This window comes from Camelus ferus, chromosome 20 (genome assembly GCF_009834535.1).
Source record: "Camelus ferus isolate YT-003-E chromosome 20, BCGSAC_Cfer_1.0, whole genome shotgun sequence".
Taxonomy (NCBI): Eukaryota; Metazoa; Chordata; class Mammalia; order Artiodactyla; family Camelidae; genus Camelus; species Camelus ferus.
Window position 1 is genome coordinate 3573613 of NC_045715.1, and position 20973 is coordinate 3594585.

A 20973-nucleotide genomic window follows, 5' to 3' on the forward strand; every position below is an offset into this window, starting at 1 on the left:
TAGGATGTGCTTAGGTTAAATGCAAATACTATGCCATTTTATATGAGACTGGAGCATCTGAGGGTTTTGATACCCATGGGGGTCCTGGAACCCATCCCCAGCAGATACTGAAGGACGACATTATTTACTATGGAGGTACCTATGAGATACCTAGAAGGACAGAATAGGGCATATAATTGTCATAAGATATGAAAGTCCTAGAAGTTTTTCCTCCTAGCTGTAATATTTTCCCTCTCAAGAAAGATTTTTTCCCTTTAAGTCCTATTACTTATTTAAAGACCCACTGGGTGATTTAAATGGATCCAGTTCTCACAGACAGGATGATGTTGGAATTGCCTTGCTTTGCACAAGAGACACCAAGGTTTGGCCTTATGAAGATGGGGCTGTTTTTCCACTATTATTTAAGATGCTCAAAAGGCTGCCTGCTGCTTTCCCTGTACCTCAGATTATACAAGTAGCAAGTTATACTTTTGAATCATATATTTCTTATCATAAGTTTGTTATCATATGAATATCTAGGGTAGAAAGAGCTGTCATCCAGAATCTGACCGGGGTTTCCTGCCAGCCACCTGGGAGGAAGGAGCAGGATGGCCAGGTGGGTGAGGGCCTTAGGGAAGAGCTGGAGGAAGCTGGCCTCACCAAGGGCTTCCCACGGCTGCCCTGGTTCTGCAGTGACAGCAGCTCCTATTGAACAGGGCTGCAAATTAACGCAGAAGAGGGCGAGGATTATGCTGGAAACTGGTTGGCAGTTTACCTCTGGGATTTATTTTCTCTACCAATTAACTTATAGTCTGTTCTACCTTTCTTTCCCTTACCTGCCACTCACTGCACTTTTCAGGGATAATTGCAGGAAAGTGACTGTGATTTTCTACCAAGGTGTGTGTTACAATTCCATTCTATTACGTGAACACGTGGGTCCTCCCACCTCTCAGCCCTCATCACCTCTCTTTCAGTTCTTGTTCTGCTTCTTGTAAGTTTTTTGAACATGTCAGTGAGTGAAGGAGCACCTCAAATCACTTTGGTGCAATGAATTTCCATTTGCCAGCATTTGAAGAGCATACATTCCTGGACCCAAAACATAGCTATGTGGTCATCTGTGTACAAACAGTGGTCAAGAAAGTATAGCTGTTTACTTAACACTTGGATGGAATGAGTGACGGAGTCTAGGCTTCCCTCTGCCTTCCGGGGCTTGGCTGGCAGGCCCCTGAGATGCGGCTCCCTGTCTGGGAAGATGTGCATCATGGTTACTGTGCTCAGTTGAAGGAGCGTCAGGCCAGCTCCACCAAGAACGCATCACCTGTTCCCTTGTCACGTCCCTGCCTCCTTAGCTCGTGTGTTGAGAGTCAGGCTGTCTTGCTGCAGGAAGGTGTCTGTTAGCAAGCACCGTAGACACCAGGTCCTCGTCTTTCCCGTGCAGCTCCCGGGTGCAGAGCTCCGGAAGTTCGAGCATTTACCAAGGGTGGCTTGCACCTTTCATAATACCCTTTTTAGTTTGGTTATTCTTTTTAGATTAATAAAGAATGTTTCTGGGTTGTTTGGCTGCTTCTTAGATCCATTAGCATGTCAGGTCATCCCCAGGTAACCTGGCAGCCCTGGTGGATGTTTTAAAAATCTGATTTTTTTCCCTCTATCAAAAGGAAGAAGAATTGCTGACATTCTCTGTGCCGGAGCCCGTGAAGCAAATCTACTCCAGCTTTAATACTGCAGCTAAGGAAACTGCCATACAAACTGCTGGGTACAGAGCAGATAAACAACAATGTCCTGGTGTGGAGCACAGGCTACAGTTCAGTGTATTCAATGGCTTGTCATGACCTGCAATGGAAAAGAATATGTGTATATATGTGTGTATGTATAACTGAGTCACTGTGCTGTACACCAGAAACTAATACAACATTGTAAATCAACTATACTTCAATTTAAAAAAGTAGGAAAAAAAAGATTTGAAGGAGACCATGTGAATCTCCTAGTATACTAACTTATCTATTGAAAGATTCAATTAACATTTTCTTTTGACAATTTCTCCTTAATTAAATGATATAAAGAAATCTGGAAAAAAAAAAAAAAGAGTAAATTGCCAGATTGATGTGTTGTTAATTTTGCTCCCTGATGCTAAGTGCCTCTGGCGGGTCTGCTGTCCAGCAGGGCACAGGGACTCGAAGGACCCCCACTGCTCTGCCTGCGTCCCCAGCAGGGGCTGCTCTCAGCTGTGTCCATGCTCCCAGCTCCAGGAGCACAAGGAGCACTCGGCTGCTGAAGAGCAGGAGCCATAAGCATCTCTGCTGATTTACCTTAGGAGAGGGACCTACCTACAGCTCAAGGAACAGGTTCTGAACAAGCATCAGGTGGAACTATTTTGCACACATTTTCAGGTGAACTATGAAAAAAGTCTTGTTTAGGAAGGTGCCTATCATGATTGATGCTTTGTGATAAAATACTCCACATGATTATTCTTCTTATAAGCACCGTGAGAAAGTTGAAAGGCAGATGACCAGGCATTTCTAATATATGCGATATATGTGATGGACGAATTGGGAAGAAAACAATCAATAGCCCAACACAAAGCAAGAACAGGCAGTTTTTAAAAAGATACATGGAATAAGAATTTTAAACATCACTAATAAGAAATGAATATAAAAGGATACATTTTAAGTCATCAGGTTGGCAGAGATGAAAACACAGTATTCAGTGTCAAGCAGGAACTGGAAATGTGACTTCTGTCTCACCATAGGTGGGAGCATTCATTGACATGTTTTTGTAAGTGTTGGTGGTTTGCTGGTGTATTGTGACAAGTTAGAGACGGCAAGCACTTTTTTGACACGACAGTTGCCCTCGTCCAGCATGGCTGGTACAGCAGTATTTCATGTGGCCATCATGTAACTCACATTCAGGGCTTACACTTAGCCCCAGGGGAAGCTCGGGTTACTGTGCTGGTGACTGAGAGGACACTTCCTCTGGACAGTGATCGCGGACCCTAGAGCAGGCGCCCTGACCTGTTGCCCCGAGGATCACTTTCCGTTTCCCTCCATCACATCACGAGCATTTGCCCGGGGCCATCCCGACAAACCAACCCGGAAACAAGCTGACAGAATGTAATTCCTTCGTAATTAAACCACCTGGTGCAATACCAGTTTCCAAAGTCAGTCACGTACTGTATCTTACTCAGTTTGTCCCAACATTAGAGTGATGTTTCAAGATTATGGCTATGAGTGAAGTCTTGAATGAACTCACCAGTGTCTCTTAATTGACTATACTGTCGTCCTGCCATGGTTGAGGTGCCTCTTAGCTGTCTTGACTCGTAACATTTTTGATACCAAATGCGTTTGTTTGTTTGTTTTTTCTTCCAAATCTCTGGACACCAGCTGGGTGTCCTGCAGTTAAGTTGTGTACTGACTATCCAGAGTTATCTCAAACCCCGTAGGTAAGGGGCTTGGTCCCCCCAGCCTTTCCCTTACTTCAGATGCTAGTCACCATCCCAGGTCTCCCCGTGTACTTTTCACCAACCACCTATAAATCTTTGGTTTCTGTCACCCCCTCCTCGGGTTCAATAATTTGCCAAATTGGCTCATGGAACTCAGAAAGTACGTTGCTTAGTATTACAGGTTTTATGATAAAAGATGTAACTTAGGAACAGCCAAGTGGAGGAGCTGCATAGGAGAACGAGTGGGGAGGAGGCAGGACGACGGGGCGGGGCCTCTCAGGACGCGCCACTCTCCCTGCACCGCGACACGTTCACCACCTGAACACTCTCTGAACCCCATCGTTTAGGGACCTTCGTGGAGGTTTTACTATGTGGGCATGCTCACAAGTACAGGGGTATTGCGGATTAGAAGGAAAATTCAGAAATGTGGGCATCAAGGAAATGTCATGTTCATTAACACACCCCTTTGGATTATGCCTGCAGGCTCCCCCAGAAGTGTATTCATTCGTTTATTGTGATGGCTTGTTGGCTTTGAGTCGTAAGAACATGTGAGCACATGAACACACATGCTCTGTAACTTCTAAAAGATTGCACAGATGTTAGCGTTATTAGAGCAGACGTTAGGTCAGTGCTTGGTGGTGGATAGTCTTGTTAAAGACTGTCAGATATTTTTTGGATCATCATTTCTTATGGACTGTGAAGCTTTCAGGTAGTCTTTGGATGAAGGGTTTAATTCTTTCTCTTTTATTGTTTGGTTGAATGAATCATGGTCTTCATTCAAAGTGTGCTTATTAGACTGATGAGTTGTGGTTTTAAAGTGCTTTCTGTTTAGATGCTCATAGTGAGAAATTAACCAGCACCGTGTTTCACATCTGGGAGCGTTTAAACGTCCCTGTTTCCCCCAGGTCCAGCCTGCCCTGTTGTCCCTGTTTGACACCTTAGGATTCCTGAGCCACAGAGAAAGGCTCAAAAAATAGCGTTCTGTTGGTGGCTGGGGTCTCCTCTTTTCTGACCCTGAAGATGAACTTTATCGACATTGCTGTCTGTGTTACTTTGGAATGTTAGGACCTGCAGTGGAATGCCAGAGGTCAGAGACAAGGACATGTATAAGGCAGAGCTGGGGGTTAGTGGGCCTAGAACTCACATTAGTTGTGACTGGGTCATAGTGGGGTTGGGTCTAAAGGAAGTGTGAGGTCAATACTGGATCACAAAAAAAGCTGTGGGGAATATTCCAGAATGGTCCAGGTGAATTCCAGAGAACATTTGCTGCTTCTCGGCCTGGTACTGCCCCAGTCTGTTTACTGGTCTTAAGAGGGGATTACTGGGAACCCACTGTCTTACTTTACCTGTATGAGTGATGGTCCCAGAGCTTGTGTGAGGATGTGTGCGTGGTTCAGAGAAAACCGTCTACACTTTTTTCAGCCCTCAGGTGCCAGCCACTCTGCTAATGACTTTAAATATGTTGTTTCTCTAGTTTTCATGAAATCTCTGTGAATTGGGTATTCTTTATCCCCATTTTTCAGAAAGAAACTAAAGTCCTGAGACGTGACGTGATTCGTCAGATTAGACATGGACCGTACTGGAGCCAATAGTCAAACCCAAGACTGTGGCCCTCTGGGGATGGGGACAGACCCTGAGCACCTCCTGCCTGGTGGGCCCTGGAAAGGCACCAAAAAACTAAACTACCCCCACCTCCAGGCAGGTGGCACGTCATCCTCATTGGAATGCTGAGGAGGTTCCAGAATGACTTAATTAAAAGCGCTGCATAAATGCATGACATTCTCTTAGGCTGGCAGTGGTTTCCTGCCAATGTATGAAGTGCTGAGAATCAATAGGAAGAAGTATATGGTTATAAAACAAGTCAGCAGAGCAGAGAAAGTCTAATTGAAAGCAGTAGAATGTTAGAAACGTGCAGATTTATTTATGTGAATTTGGGAAGATGCTACTCCAGCAGTTTCTGGCTGCTGTGGATGATTGATGATACCTAAGATACCTAAGGCGGCTGAATCCTCGGCTTAACTCACGGTGCTGTATTGACAAGCTCGCTGTCACAGAGAACCTTACTTTCAGGGCACCTGAAGGCGTACACCTGTGTTTCATTGGGTGTAAAAAGCTCTAGATCAGAGAGGAAATGGAAGAAAACCCAGGCACTGTTACGTGGTTTCAGCACTATTTGTCAGTGTCCTGCCTGAGGGATGGTGCCCAGGCTCCTGGGATAAAGTGTGAAGGGCGGGGAGGGTCAGTGCGTACGTGGAAAGAGGGTTGCAATCAGGACCAGGGCTGAAGAACGCGGTGGCTCTGCATTGAGGACTATGGGAGAGCAGACACTGGAAATTTGCTTTTATTCAGCAACATGAGTTCCTCTAAGTTGACTCAGTCCTTAGGTTTGTAGATCAAATCAAGAATGTTATACTAAATGAGTACACGTGTGTACATGCCTGACTGGGATGTTGTGCTGTACGCAAGAAATTGACACGTTGTAACTGACAGTAGTTCAATAAAATTTTTTTTTTTTTTTAAAAAGAAAAGAATGTCATACTGGCCCTCGCTCCCTCGTCTTCCAAGATGGCCTGCACTATCTATGGATGATCAATCTCTCTGAATGAATCTTTTACTCAAAAAAAAAAAAAAAAAGACTGTTATACTAATATTGAGTTCCTTATATGATTTCCTGAATTGAATCCAAAATTCTTGTTTTTTATTGGTAACTTCTAAAATATACCATCCTACTTTTTGAATCGTCAAGGCGTTTTCTTTCACCAAGTGCTTTTTTTGGACTGTCCTGGTGGACTTCTGTCAGCCAAATGAGAGAGAACTGAACGATGTTCTTGGGAACAGTCAATGTTTAAGTGATTCTGTGCATTTGGATTCGACTTGAGCTAGGTGGGGAGGGAGGAGAAAGCAGTTTCCGTGTGGAACTGACCCACTGTGTGCCAGGCACCCTCCCAGGTGCCTTGTATGTGTGTATATGTATGTAAAACGTTATCTCGTTTCCCGTGCATACCGTTCGTAACCATTTTGCAGAGAAGGAAGCTGTGGTTTCAAGAGATTAAATGACTTACTAGTTTAGATGCTTGTTTAGATGGGTTTAGAATTTGAATCCAGGACCTTTTCTTTCAAAGCCCTTGTTTTTCTTGGTGTTTGCTGCTATCTCCGGTTTGTAAAGACCTAATTACAGTTATTGGCAAGATGACAGAACCCAGAGTGGTGAAGTTATAGTGGGTTTTGATCTACTTATTTTGAGCACCACAATCATAGTAGATTAGGAAGATGTTTTCAAGAGAGTCCTAGAGTGAGCGTAGAAAATGTGTGAGGAGAATCCTGCCTGGCTAGGTTTTGAGCCTTTTAAAAAGGATATCATCACCTAAAGCAGAGGAGGGTGCCTTTCTGAGTCACCAGTCTCTGCTTGTAATTGATTTTTAGAAATTTTTATTGGCAGCTGTTACTTGTGAAACTGCCATTTGGTGGCTGTTTTGTTTCACTATCTGGCCTCTTGGTATTTTGAGAGGCATAAATGTAGTTGAACCGTTAATTTCCAGGTTTTTTTTCCTATTGTGTTTTATTTTTATTGCCAACTAAAAATTGTCGCTTGCCATCTGGCTCTGTAAGAATAAAGTCACCAGCCACTGCAGTCACTGATTTTCAGCACACCCTGAAAGGAGGTCAAGGTGGAGACCAGGAGTGAGGTGCTCTGTGCTCGGGAAAAAACGGCAGGACAGGCCTTTGGGTAGTTAGGTATCTGCAGGAGACTTTATGAGCCTAACTTCTTGCATCTTCTCATATCTAGAAAAGCACTAAAGTCATTAAATGAGACACCTGCCCCTCGTGACTAGAAGTAACCTTCTCGTGATTAGCAGCAAGCCTCCGCCAAAATGTGTGCCTCACTGCACGTACCCCCTGCACCAAAATCACATACATACTCGCCTCCCCCCTTACCTCTTCAGAGCAGCTCCTCAGAGCTGAGAGGCTGTTTCCCAGGCTCTAGTCCTCATTTTGCCCCAAATAAAACTTTGCACAACTCTCACATTATGCTTTTTTTTTTTCCAGTCAGGTTGTTTTTTGGTAAGAAAGCTTGCAGTGGAGGAAAAAAAAAAATCAGTTCTAAATGTATGATTCTGGAGATAAAATACGATGGGTTCTTTATCTGGAAGAACAAAGACTTGGCAGTCTGATGGTTTTTAAAAGTCTCAGAGACTTTATTTCATACCCATGTAAGTGGAAGCTGGGAGTCTTTTCAAAGTGTTTCTAAAACCAAAGATATTTCTTCACATATATGGCATCATAAATCTGTGGGTAAATAAAGTATTTTCAAAAGCCCAGATTTGTTTTTGAAATAAAATAGATGCTTGTGTTTCCCACTTCTGTCTTTAAAATGATGCGAAGAACTATTTATATGGTGTTGGATGTTGAAAAGACCATCAGCATTTCAAAGAGCTGGCATTCTGTCCCAGAGCTCAAGTAAACAGTGACGGACTCTGTCATTCAGTGCAGACATTTTTCCCAATTTCTTTTTTAACCTTTCAAATTTTTTGATGTTTGTAAACATCAAAAGTCTTAAATTTTTATGGAGTCATGTATATGTATCTTCTATTTATTTTATTTACTTGTTAAATAGTCATTCCTCACCCCAGGTGAGTTGAAGAATTACCCATATATGTATTTTTTCTTCTCTTACTTTTAAACATAACAGAACTAGCTACAGTCCATGTTGGCACGTGGGATGAAGTGAAGATCAGATTGTTCTTCTCCCAAATACTTAGTTTCTTAACACTGTTCCTTACATTAGCTATTTTTACATTCTTTAATGAGAGCATCTCAGAATCCATTCGCTGTGTCACACAGTGGGAACTTGTTTTTTCTCACAGCGTTTCTATCGATGTTATGTTGATGCTTCTGGTCCTGGGACTACACTTTGAGAACCACCGTCCTGCATGACATTATTTTAAGTGTTGTTTAAAATAGTAAGTTTAAATTTCCTGTAAACATTTACTTACATGTAAAGCTCATGGCTTACTACATAATTCTTTCCAGAATATCTTCATTTTGTATCGTCCTCCGCGTCACCCCCTCCTTTGCTGGGAAGTGAGAGACTAAGGTCACGGGACTGTTCTGCTTTCAAATGCATGATTGTCTGTGCCGTCCCCTCTTCTGAGAGTCTGCTGTCGGGTTCTTCAGTGCAGAGAAACTCCAAATATTTGTGACTTTTCCAGTTTTGAATTCATTTGTTTCTACTTTTATTCTTCCTTATTCTTAATTTTATTTGGTTAATTTTTTTTTTTTACTATTGGAACCCAAAACTTATTTTTACCATTTTTAAGATTATTAATATAATTTTTTTAGATTATTAATATACTCAGTGCTGTTTTCTCTGAGCATAGGTCATAAACTTCTGTGTCACGCACACACTGCAGAATTCAAAAGGCTATAGTGTTATATAGAAAGAAACCTAGTTTCTCCCCTCCCCCGTCTCCCTGCAGCCGCCCAGGTCCTGGCCTTGGAGGCATCTGCTGTTAGTCGTCCCTTGACATACATGCAATCTCTGCCATTCACCGATTTTGTATTTGTGAATTTGCCTAATTGCTAAAGCTTATTTACAGCCTCAAAGTCAGTGCTCCCAGGGCTTCCGTGGTCATTTGTGGACATGCGCAGAGCCATCAGCAGAGGTGCTTCCCCGACCTGCCCGTTCCCGCTGAGGTTGGACCGGGAGATGCTCTGCCTTCTCCTTTCAGCTTCTACTGTAAACAGGTGTCTGTTCTCACCATCTATTCAGTGCCATGCGTTTTGTGCTTTTTGTGCTTTGTGTGGGTGACTTCGCTGTTCACATGGCCCCCACGTTGTAGTGCTGAAGTGCCGTCCAGTGTCCCTACGAGCAGGAAGGCTGGGACGTGCCTTATGGGGAAGGGACGCATGTGAGATGAGCTTCATCCAGGCGTGGGCTGCCGTGCGGTCAGCTGTGAGTTCAGTGCTGATGAATCAACTGTACATATGACCGAAGGTGTCTTTAAAGAGAAAGGCGCGTGAAACAAGGTTACGTGGTGTCGATTAGTTGACAAAAATGCGACCGGAGGCTCGCAAGAAACTGACTCTGCATCTTCCCGAGGGCAGTGGTTCAGTATTTACTGACTCGGCGTTCTCAGACGTTCCAGCTCATGACTACCACGGGCGATGAGAACCGACTGCGTGTATTATTTTCAATGCCTGTGTATTTTGTAATTTCAATTAAATACTTTCATGTGCTAGCTAATCCTTAAAGCTTACAAAGCTTGTAGGGACATGCAGAACTGTATTTCTCTGCAGGGGAATTTTAGCAGAGAGCTCAATGTAGGCAGGACTGGCTGGGGCCGATCACGGCTGATGGGATTGTGGGCTTAAATTGCACTCTTCTGCTGTCTTGCCACTGTGTTCTGAAGGTGATTTAGCAAGGACATGGCAGCCTTCTCTGAATTAAAGATTAAAGAGTGTTATTTGATTTCCATCCTTCTTTTTAAAAATTAAAAAAATTTTTTATCCCCACCCCCCTGACTTCCATCCTTGTGAACGACTTGCTCCGTGAACGTCAGTGCTGTTTTGGTTTTTCAACTGGTAGTTTATCATTATTTCTGCTGTGGGGAGAGGATGGAGCAGTTGAAATGTCACTGTGAGTTAAATGAATAGTGTCCTTTCTCAGTGAAACACTGGTGCAGAAATTGATAACGTGGATATTCTTAAGGGGACTATTGCTTTTGACTTGGGAACCATTCTTTTTTAAGGACAAAAACCTTGTCCCTGTCCTCCGGTAGCTCAAGATCTAACAGGTGGACTGATTACGGTTCAGCGAGCGTTTCATGTGCTTTTGGGGGAGAAAGAAGAGACAGCTCAGTTCTACCTGAGGAGGGTATGAAGGATGAGACCTGGGTTCATAGAGGTAAAACATCTCTGGAATTACCTGTTACGTGAATGGTAAGATACGTTTTGGTTTAAAAAGAAAATTCACGAGGAACTTATCAGAATGGTACCTATTGAGAAAAGCAAAGCCAACTGGTGTTTATCAAGAGAGGATGAGCAATGGAAGTGGCAGGGGACCAGCAGGAAGTAGACGGCCTGGACTTGAACCCTGATGCTGCCTTCAGTACCTCCAGTCGCTGGCGTCACTCTTAGATTATGTCTGTCACAGTGTTGTCAAGAGGAGTGGATGAAAGAAATAAGAAGAATAAAGGAAAGGCGTCAGAGAGAAGGCGATGCCACATCACCGTTTGCAGGTAGAGAAACGTTTCAGGCTGTTGGCATCTGCTTGATAATTACGGAGGTGAGGGCGGCCAGAGCCGTTGTGCTAGAATTACTCTTTCCTCCACTGTGGTTGAGACTCTGGGGTTTATACGCAGCGACTTTATTCGGAGGATTTTACATCAAGTCAGTTTATTTAGAATATTTAGGAGAGAAGAATTTTTAACCTGGAGGCTATTTCTTCTGTGTAGCAGTAATATTTGTAATTGCCTAAAATAGTTTTTAATATGCAGTTTAGTGAGTTGATTTAGAACAAGTTTTAATTTTACTTGCCGTGGTCATTCTGCTTGCTAAATTATTTCTGGGTGAACACTTTATTCTTTTTCATTAGCTAAATACTTTTTGTTTTAAGACTGTTGCATGCACGTACATTAGGAGAATTACTATACATTATTTTGTAATGCTGAATTTACTGGGTAATTAATTATGCTGTTATTTTCCAAATGTGCAGCGTGTAGAGCTACAGTAAATACCTTTCGCTGAAACCAAAAGTAAATGATGACTAGTAAGCTGATCTAAGTTAAGATTAACTAGCAATTCTGATGCCTCACTTGACTTTGATGAGATGCTCGAGTACTAAGGGTGAGGCTGTGTATTTGTTTTATAGTCTGTGTGTGTGTGATTTTTTATGCATTGAGAGGAATTTTTTCCCTGGCATATTTAGCAAAGTATGCATTCATACTAATGGTTATGGGTACATGAACTTGATTTTAACTGATGATATATATATAAATTTTTGAAGTGGTAGTTGATTTATGATATTACTTTCAGGTGTACAGCAAAGCAATTCAGTTATACATATATGTACATATATTTTTTTTTCAGATTCTTTTCCACTATATGTTATTACAAGAAATTGAATATGGTTCCCTGTGCTGTACAGTAGGTCCTTGTTGTTTATCTACTTTCTGTATAGTAATGTGTGTTTGTTAATCCCAAACTCCTAATTTATGCCTCCCCTAACCTTTCCCCTTCGGTAATCAGTTTGTTTTCTATGTCTGTGAATCTGTTTTTGGTTTGTAAATAACATTTGTATGATGGCATTTCTCTTAAGTGAAAAATTGTGAAAGAATGGTTGGGAGTCCAACCATAATTCCAAATATGGTGGCATCTTTAGATACTTATTAACCAGCCTTCAAATTAATTTTGCAAGGTCTTTGATCTACAGTCATTCCCTCATGCATTATTTAATTACAGGTTTTAACCTTTTGACAGCAAAAATGATTTCTCTTGGAACTGAGTGCACTGATTTGTGTTTTCAAAAACCTTTAAAAAGTTGTATTTTTCCATTTGTTTTTGTCTCCAGCACAAGATACTTTTTTTGATTACTCCTCTATTCTTGAATAATTAAGAAGTTTTCAGCGTGTCAAAATACTTTGAAGTCTCTCACTCTTGAAAACATGGCATTTGTTAGCAAAAATGGTATTAGAGTCATTTTTCAGCTGAATTATACTGATGAAAAGACATCTCTCCTAAATGGGAGCATGGCATTGTATGCTCAGATAATGATCGTGTTTAGAATTGCTTTCTCTGCTCCTTTTTCCCCCTCAGACTTAATTTTAATAAAAGGTTTTATCTACACGAGAGGTGCTTATTACCACAGCGACCGCAGTGCCCAGGGGTTTCTCGGCCTGTGTGACGCTTGCTCTGGCTCTGGCTCCCGTCGGGCCTGCCCTCTGCGCGGAGCTGCCAGGTTCTTGTGTAACTGTCTTGACAGGCGGCGTGCTCATTAATACAGCAGCTGGGCCTCTGCCCGCTGGTGGAAGCCATGTGCCCCAGGCAGCAAGGTCCAGTGCTAGGTTCTTGCTGGTGGCTTTAGGCCATGCCTTGAATACGTTGTTGAAACCAGTGGTGAACAGTCACTTGAGGTAAGAATTGCGTTCATCCATTCAAGCCGGGTCGGAGCTTCGCGAGTGGTCGGGCTGCAGTGTTCTGAGCTGAGACCCCTTCGTGTACGGGGGCCCCGACTCTCTGCCTGGGGGCTTCCCTCTGTCACTTCTATGCTTGGAAACCAATCAGAACCTCACAGGTTGGTTGGTAAATCCAGGAGGAAAGAGTTTATTCACTTTATTCTATTTGGTGCTGTTCAAGGACCCAAAGTAGACAGGCAAGATTGTTGTTCTCAGTGCCTACAAGCGTATCTAGGACTTAGGCACATCAGATGCTGTGAAAAGTAAGAAGTGTATCTGGATGGACAAAGCTCAAGGGAAGAGCGTGGGGCGCTGCCGTCCAGCTGTGTGTTGAACGTTCTCCGAGGCATTTCACGTTACTGCAGGTTCATGATTTCAAAACACAGTGTCCATGCGACCCTATGTTGGTTACTTTCTAGTGGGAGAGATGTACCCGCCCACAGAGAATTACTGCCGGCTTCATTTGGCGTGAAAAGTGTGAACATGTCTGTTTTAAACATCTGGGCTATTTATACTGGTTTCAGCCAAGCCAGCAGGAGGTAAGTTTTCCTGGTGCTTGGTTAGCGCCAGAATTTGTAGCAACAGTATCTTCTGATCTTTCTGCACACCCACGCTGGACTCTCGGTGGTCTTACTCTTTGCGTGTTGCACAAAGCCCCTCCCAGAGCAACCCCCTGGGTATTCTCCAGGGTGGAGCTGTCCAGGTACCGTGTGGCCTTGTCTCTGATGACTGACTTCCTCTGCCTGTGGCCTTTTTCCTCACAGTCCCACTCTCAGGAGGACAGAACTCTGGCGGGGTCGCCAGGACCAGACCTGGACTTGTAAGACCTTTGCCCTCTTTGTACAGGTTTCAGCTGTGTTCTTGGCTCCTCAGACTCCCTTGGCTTAGGTAAACATTCTGTAGCCGAATCCTTTTTCTCTACAATTTTGATACAGATTTTCTTGAATTCAGAGCAGGCTTCTACTAACATATTTTACTTCTCCAATATATTAAATTACACTTCCCTTCTGATTAATGAGTTAGGAGTGGGGAAAACACTTTAATTGAACCCAATTAATGTTTTGCCTTCTAATTAAAATTCCAGTTAGCCTATTAATATGCCTAAATTAATATATCAGAATGGAAGAAAATGCTGTTTATGGAAGGACTCAAAATCCTAGGGTCATTCCCTAACACGTAGGTGCCTGAGAAGTGAACCATGGGGTGTGTTCTGGGAAGGAAGCCAAGGGGAGGCAGGCGGGGTGGCTGGGGACTGGGCTGTGAAGTAATCTGGACTTACTGTTGTGTAGTGCTCAGGGTTTTCCAGCAGGGCCCGGCACGGTCACATCCGTACTTGAGAGGGGCCTCCTTGGATGCCCAGTGTGGTTGGTTGGAGGGGAAGCTAGGAAAGCTGAGGGAGGGGGCCAGGTTGGGGGCCAGCTGAGGCGAAATGGTAGAATTAGGACCAAGTGAAAGCTGGGCCCACAGTCTCTTGTTTGCAATTCTAAAAGCTGAAAAAACTGAAAGCTAACCGTTTGAAGGTCTGTCTGTGAAACCTCTTACACACGTGGGACCCCACCATGTATAACCGAAAGAACCAGAAAGGCGAGGTGTGGACTTCTGAGAGGGACCTTGATGACCAAGGACTGGAGACACGTATGAGAACATTACATGGCCAAAAACGTGCAGATATGGACTGTGCATTAATAGACAGGATTGAACAGCAAAGAACTGAAAGCGTGGCTTATTGGTTAGGAAGTAACTTAGAATATACTGTAGAAAGCTGACTGTCAGAGGTGAGTATAAATATTCAGAGACTGGCTGCAGACATTTTAGAAAGTTCACGGTGTGAAGTGTGGAAAGCTTTGCTCATTGGGAGCTAGTCTGAAAATCACACCGATGGATTTTCTAAGAGAACAGTCGCTGAAAGCCTTAGTCCTGAGTAGACTTGCGGTGTCGGTGACACAGAGTCGTACTGGGACTGGGTTCCTAGAAGCCATTCAGGATGACCAGTGCGAAAGCACCAGCTGGCTTCAGATGCTAACCACTGGGGGGCTCCTCTTGGATATGCGGGTCCCGCAGACACACAGGATTGTGTTGGTAGAGAATGGGGAAAAAAAACAAACCTACTCAAGGTGTTTGAAAGGTACACTCGGTTTATTTACACTCATAAGAAGGCAGAGGTAGCCAGAGAAACATTTTCTGACCAGTTGATTGCTACTTTGTTCCAGCAGCACAAATTCAGTAAAGCTAAGCTGGACAGCAAGAAAAGCAGATTTTTGTTGTTCCCAGACAACTGTTCCACGCAGCCTTACTTGTCAATGTCCTGTGAAAAGTAGTGTTTTTGGCTTTTGCCGACCCAAGAATATGTCCCCTGAAGACCAGCTGTGTAGTCATTACACAGTACAGCAAACCCGCTTGCTGGAGTTAACAGATTCCTCAGGTTCTGAGACCTGAAAGAACTCAGCCTTCAAAATGCTATTTCTGCAGTGGCCAGTGTTTGGAATGAAGCTGGTAAGTCAACACCAAGAAATGCTTGGCGCTGCCTCTGAACCACAGTGTTTGACAGTGAACCTGTGGAGAAGGCATTGAAGGCTTCCGTGTCGCTAATGCAGAGATGCCCCCACGTTTCTCCTCTTCCAGAAGTTGATCAGCCAGCACAGTGATTAAGTTGAACAGATGCTGAATTTGATACTCACACCTCTCGTGCATTCCTTGAACGATGGGGAAATTGCTGAATGGTGTTCAATTCAGACAGGCTTGAGGAGAGCAGGGATGATGATGACGTGACGTCATGAACGCAGGTGTGATAATGCAACTTATAGTGAGAAATATGTTTGGTCTTCTTCCTTGTTCCTAGCACATGGCCCCTAAAACCCTTCTGATTGTAATTTGTCACCGCGGGGGAAATCTTTTGTTACAATACTCAGGTTTGTTCTCAGTTCTTTAAAGAGCTCCAGGGCCACGGAGGTGAAATGGGTGTCTATTTGTTATTCATAGAACAAGCCCTTTTCCACCACACCTGAGTTTGTGTTAGTGAGCTGTTTCTGGCAAGCCCCTAGGTAACCTGAGGATGGGGGCTGATTGCCAGGGAGACCAGCCAGACCTCTGGGGAGGTGGGTTTGTGTGGGACATAGATCTCAGTGCTTATGACAGTGGCCAGTGATTTTGTGAGTCATGCTTTGGTACTGAAGCCTCCCTAAAACCCCAGAAGGATGTGGTTCAGAGAGCTTCTGGGCTGGTGGCCATGCAGAGGTTCTGGGAGGGTGGTGTGCCTGCAGGGCGTGGAAACTCTGTGACCTTTCCCCTGCACCTGGCCCTGTGCGTTTCTCCCATCTAGCTGCTCCTGAGTCATGTCTTTTTATAATAAACTACTAATATAGTAGTCAGCTCTTTCCCTGAGTTCTGGGAGCCACCCCATCAAAGTAATTGAACCCAAGGAGGGGAACCTCTGACTTGCAGTCTGCTTGATCTCCTGGACTTGAGCTTGGCATCTTAAGTGGGGAGAGACAGCAGTCATGTGGGACCTTCACCCGTGGGATCTAATGCTACGTCTAGGTAGATACTGTCAGAATTGAGTTAAATTGTAGGACACCCAGCTGGTGTCTGCAGACAGTCGGAGAATTGCCTGGTGTTGGAACACACACATCAGAGTGGGTGAACAGTCCCCATAAGCAGTAGTGCAGGATGGGTCATCAGTTAACCCCTGGCCTTGAACAGTGAGTGCGCAGTGATAGCGATGAGCGAGGGGGCTCAGCTGAGGGGAGCCTGCTTGGGTAGAAGCCCACGTGAAAGCGGCAGGAGGCTGGGACCGGCCATGTGTCAGGGCTGGCCCATCATTTGAGAATGACATTGCCGGTCCACCATCAGAAGTCCAGTTGAGGCTTACAGTTGCCAGTGAGAGCAACACGGAGAGCCCCAGACAGTAATACAGCCTAGGTGTTAGCCTAGTTTGAACTACGTTTTAGTGAATATTTTCCGTAGAAATTAGAAGTATTTTTTCTTACTAAAATACATCATTTTAGCTTTAACATGTATTACAGACTTCGTTAATGGGTATATTTGAGAAACATTTCCTTGGTATAAGAGCCCCATATTACCAATTTCTTAGGAAATCTGAGTGTCTTGGGAAAAATGGCATTGAGTGCTTGGCGTTGTGCTTAGTGACAGTTGATTTGTAGCTAGGGGAAGAAGTTTGGAAAGGCAGAGAAGGGTTTTACGTGCCAAGCGTTTCATCTGTGTAACACGAAGCATGCGTGTTGTCCACATCCTGTTCTGCAAGAATCACGTCACGAGCGCCCGCAGCTGCTGACCTGCAGTAACTCTGAAAGGAACTCGGGGTGGGGATCAGGATGAGACGCTCAGTGTGGTGGAAAACAGGCAAGAGGCCTTTAGGTTGTTGGAAGTATTTTAGGAGAAATTTCTTATGAGCTGTATTCTTGCATCTCGGCATGCTTAGGAAAGCACCAGAATCATTAACTGAGGTATCTGTTCCTTGTGGCTCACGGTAACCTAGTGAGACGTGTGCTTGACTGCACGTACCCCTTCTCCAAAGTCACATGTGTACTACACTGGCCTCTCCCTCTGCCTCTTACAAGCAGTTTCTCAGAGCGATGTAACAGGCCGTCTCCTGGACTATAGTCCTCAGTAAGTCCCCAAATAAAGCTGAAACTCACAGCTCTCATGTTGGGCGTGTTTATTCCAAGTCAACACCTGTGTTGTTATAAAAACTAATCTCTTAGCTGGTCACTGAATGCAATTAATCCACCTATGGCAGTGTTATGTTTATACTGGCATTTATTCTTTTTTTTTAATTAAAAAAATTAAAAAAATTTTTATTTTGGGGGGAGTTATTTTAATTAATTAATTAATTAATAGGTACGGGGGTTTGAAGCCGGGACCTTGTATATGCTAATTAAGCATGTGCTCTACAACTAAGCTATACCCTCCCCCCATACTGGCATTTATTCTTCATATAATTATAAGTGGGCTTAATACAGCCTGTTAAAATGGCCAGAGCTCAACTTGCCATATTTTTAAATAACTTTTTTCTTACAAGTCGATTATTTCCAAATAACAGTTTTAATAAAAATGTAATAGATGTCTATTTAGAAAGTTTAGAAATATGAAAATAGAAAATAAGGACCAGGGATAATAGCTATTGGATCTTCCATGGTTTCTAAATATAATATGCATGTATTTATAGATACATATATACAGAGTTAAGATCACATTATACATACAATTTTATATCCTGTTTATCCCTTTATAAGTATGTAGTTAAGCCATTGACTACATACTTTACAACTGTTATAATTTAAGATTGCACAATGTTTCACTGTGTAGTTCTATTATAATTTACTTAATCACTCGCTCTGGGGGAACTTTATGTTGTTTGTAATTTTTTCCTATTATAAATCATACTGTTATGAAAATTCTTTGTGTTTCATGTGTGCCTTCGTTTACATTATTTCTTGTGATAAATTCCTAGAAGGGTAATTACCCTGTCAAAGGGTGTGAACAGTTTTCAGTCTCTGGGTGGAGCTGAACTGCTCCCCAGAAAGGCTGCACCAGTAACACTCCCACCAGTAATATAGGGAACTGCCTTTTTACAGACATTTTCTTTGTATTTAAACTACTCAGCAGGAACAGAAACATACTCCTGCCTTGCACTTTTATGAGTAAAAGTTGGTGGAAGTTGGCCATTTCCCCAGCATTACTTAGTGGGGTAAAATGTGTAAACTGTACATTGACTGAGGCAAGCTTTGTTTTTCTGGGTAGACGCTGTCAAAGCCCTGGGTCTGCAGGTGAATGGAATGTGCCTGATGTCTTTGTGTGGCTGTGACCAGAGGTGGTCGTGCCTGCTCACCGCGGCCCTTTCCACTAAGCTCATTGTGCTTCAGAGAAATTACAGTCCGGGAGATTCCCTGCACTGCTTAGTCTCCCCTTTACGCACGAGACTGAGGGCGATTGAAAGACTGTGTAAACAGCTACAAATCCATCCTTTCTAACAACAGACGTTTGTGTGTTTTACTGCTTCTTGACGCTGCTGGACTCATCGTGGTAAAGAAAGTTTACAGCGTTCTCAGCGTGGCCTTTTGGACACCCAGGAGAAGCCAGGTGTAATCCATTAACAGGTAATAGGATGCCTCAGATACCTTTATGTTTTTATTGATTCATTAATTTACTTAATTTAGCTTAATTTTTAAATAAAAATGTATACATGTAAAGTAAACAAGATGATGATTTGACACATGTGCACCTAATGAAATGATTTCCACAGTCAAGCTAACATTATCATCTTGTCCGGTAGAGTTACCCTTCTTTTGTGTCTAATAAGAGAGCCTGAGATCCATCCCCTTAGTGCATTTCCAGGCTTCCGTGCAGCACGGTTAACTCTAGTCTTCCTGCTGTACATTGATTGGCTCTCACAACGTCTTCATCCCGCAGACTGCAACTTTGTGCCCTTTGACGCACTCCTGCCCACTTCCCCCACCTCCCACCCCTGGTAACCACCTTGCTACTCTTTGCTTCTGTGTATTCCAATGTTTTGGATTCCACGTTGAAGTGAGATCTTAACTGGAATTAACCAGTAGACTGAACGTTTACCTGGGAATCAGGCCGCTGGTTCTGTTATCACCTCCGACTACTTGATTGGCTGCAGATGGAGGAGTACAGCCAGTCTGTGACTTGTTTTCCTTTTTTACAAAATGTGAGCTCTGGACTCAGTAACCTACTCAGTGACCTCTGTAGGCCTTCCTAGTTTCTAATTTTTAAAAAATGTGTTCTGCTCGAGAGTGAATATCTCCTTCTATTTACATAAAACTGAAATCCACTGATTATTTTGGAAGCTAGTTTGTATATTAAGATACAGCCTCAGGGATCAGTTCTCATTCTCTTGGGTATAGAATTCCCATTTTTCTTACGTGAGGGTCCAGATCTGCTCTAATATGGTAGCTACCCGTCACAGGTGGCAATTTAAATTAAAATTAAGTAAAATTAAATAAAATTAAAAATTGAGTCCCTCAGGTGCCACATGTGGTTGGTGTCCCCTGTATTTAATGGTGCAGATATGGACGTTTCCATCGCTGCAGAAAGGTCTTCAGGGCGATGTTCAGAACGAGCTCCGTGTTAGTAAGAGTAACATTTGCAACGGAAGAGGCTGGGGAGGGGGCCTGGTGTGAAGTGTGCTGCTGAGACACCTTGTTGCCCGCATTCAATTCCGCTGCCAGTTCTTCAGGAAGCCTTTTCTGTCCTAGTTGGGACATAGAACTAAGTACATGGCTTTTGACACTTTTAGAAAGTGGACTTGAACTTCAACCTCGCTTACATGAGGATTTCACAGTGTTAAAACTTCACTGTAGAATTTTGCTTTTAAAACTGTTTGCCTGGAGTTTCAGTTGGGGATGATAAAGAGAGGTCCAGAGACGGGCGGTGGTGACGTTGTACAGTATCGTGAAAGTGATAATAAAGGACACTGAGCTGTGCACTTAAAAATGATGAATTGTATGTTATGTCTGTTTTAACCACACACACACACACACACACACACACACACACACACACACACACACACACACACACACACACACACACACACACACACACACACACACACACTGTCCTGATCAGTGGGAAGAAGAGCGTCAGGGTGGCAGTGAAGCTGTGTTTTAGGAGGAAGAACAGAGCACCCTGCTCTGTCGCAGTCTCAGGAGGCCAATTCCGGGATGAAGATCAGCTCTCAGGGCACTTCTTAACTGTGTGGTGTTGAACTTGGCAGTGGGACGGGCAGGTGGGCAGAGGGAGGCACAGCGCTGCAGCAGTCCCAGTGAAGGTCCCGGCCGGCTGCCTGGGGCCCCTCCGCCACCTTGTCCCGGATGGTTCCCCCGCAGTGGTGACGGATACAGGCTGCCGGGAAGCAGGCAGGGTTTTGGAGAAGGCACTTTTCTTCTGGTGAGGCTGTCCTCCAAGGAGGCTGAGAGGACCAGCCCTGGGCGAGTGAGCCGTCCATCCCCGAGGGCATGTTTGGGCGGTACACGTCAGTTACCCACACCCGTGATCTGTCTCCAGTGTGTTTTCCAATAACCCGCATTCCTGAGCTGTGTGAACAGAGGACCAGAAAAGTGGGAGAAACAGGGCTTTCTCTCGTGGGGTCAGCTGATTCCAACAGCTACTAACGCGAACGTGAGAAAGAGCAGGCTCCTTTCAGGTTTTTTGTTATTTTTCAGGTTATTTATTTGTAATTCTTTATCTTTTCCTGTAAATGTGAAGTTACATAATAACCATCAGTAAAATGCCGTCTAGAGTGCAGTAATAATTTATATCCTCTGACCTTTAATTAGTCAGAGTCATTTAAAATGCTGTCTGTTGGCATAATTTGGAAGAAGAAGGAAGGAAGATGTC

The 20973-nt window shown here is 43.7% G+C and overlaps 1 protein-coding gene across 7 annotated transcripts in view; it reads left to right on the top strand.

Moving 5' to 3' along the window:
* FARS2 (phenylalanyl-tRNA synthetase 2, mitochondrial) overlaps positions 1 to 20973 on the top strand; it is a 310909-nt gene that overhangs the window by 37903 nt on the left and 252033 nt on the right. For 3 of the 7 annotated variants that reach the window (XM_032462447.1, XM_032462441.1, XM_032462444.1), the window contains one exon: positions 18640 to 18707. The exons of the other annotated variants lie outside the window; for them this stretch is intronic. The gene's annotated coding sequence lies outside the window, so the exon portion shown is untranslated. The remainder of the gene's footprint in view (positions 1 to 18639; positions 18708 to 20973) is intronic. 7 annotated transcript variants of the gene reach the window in all.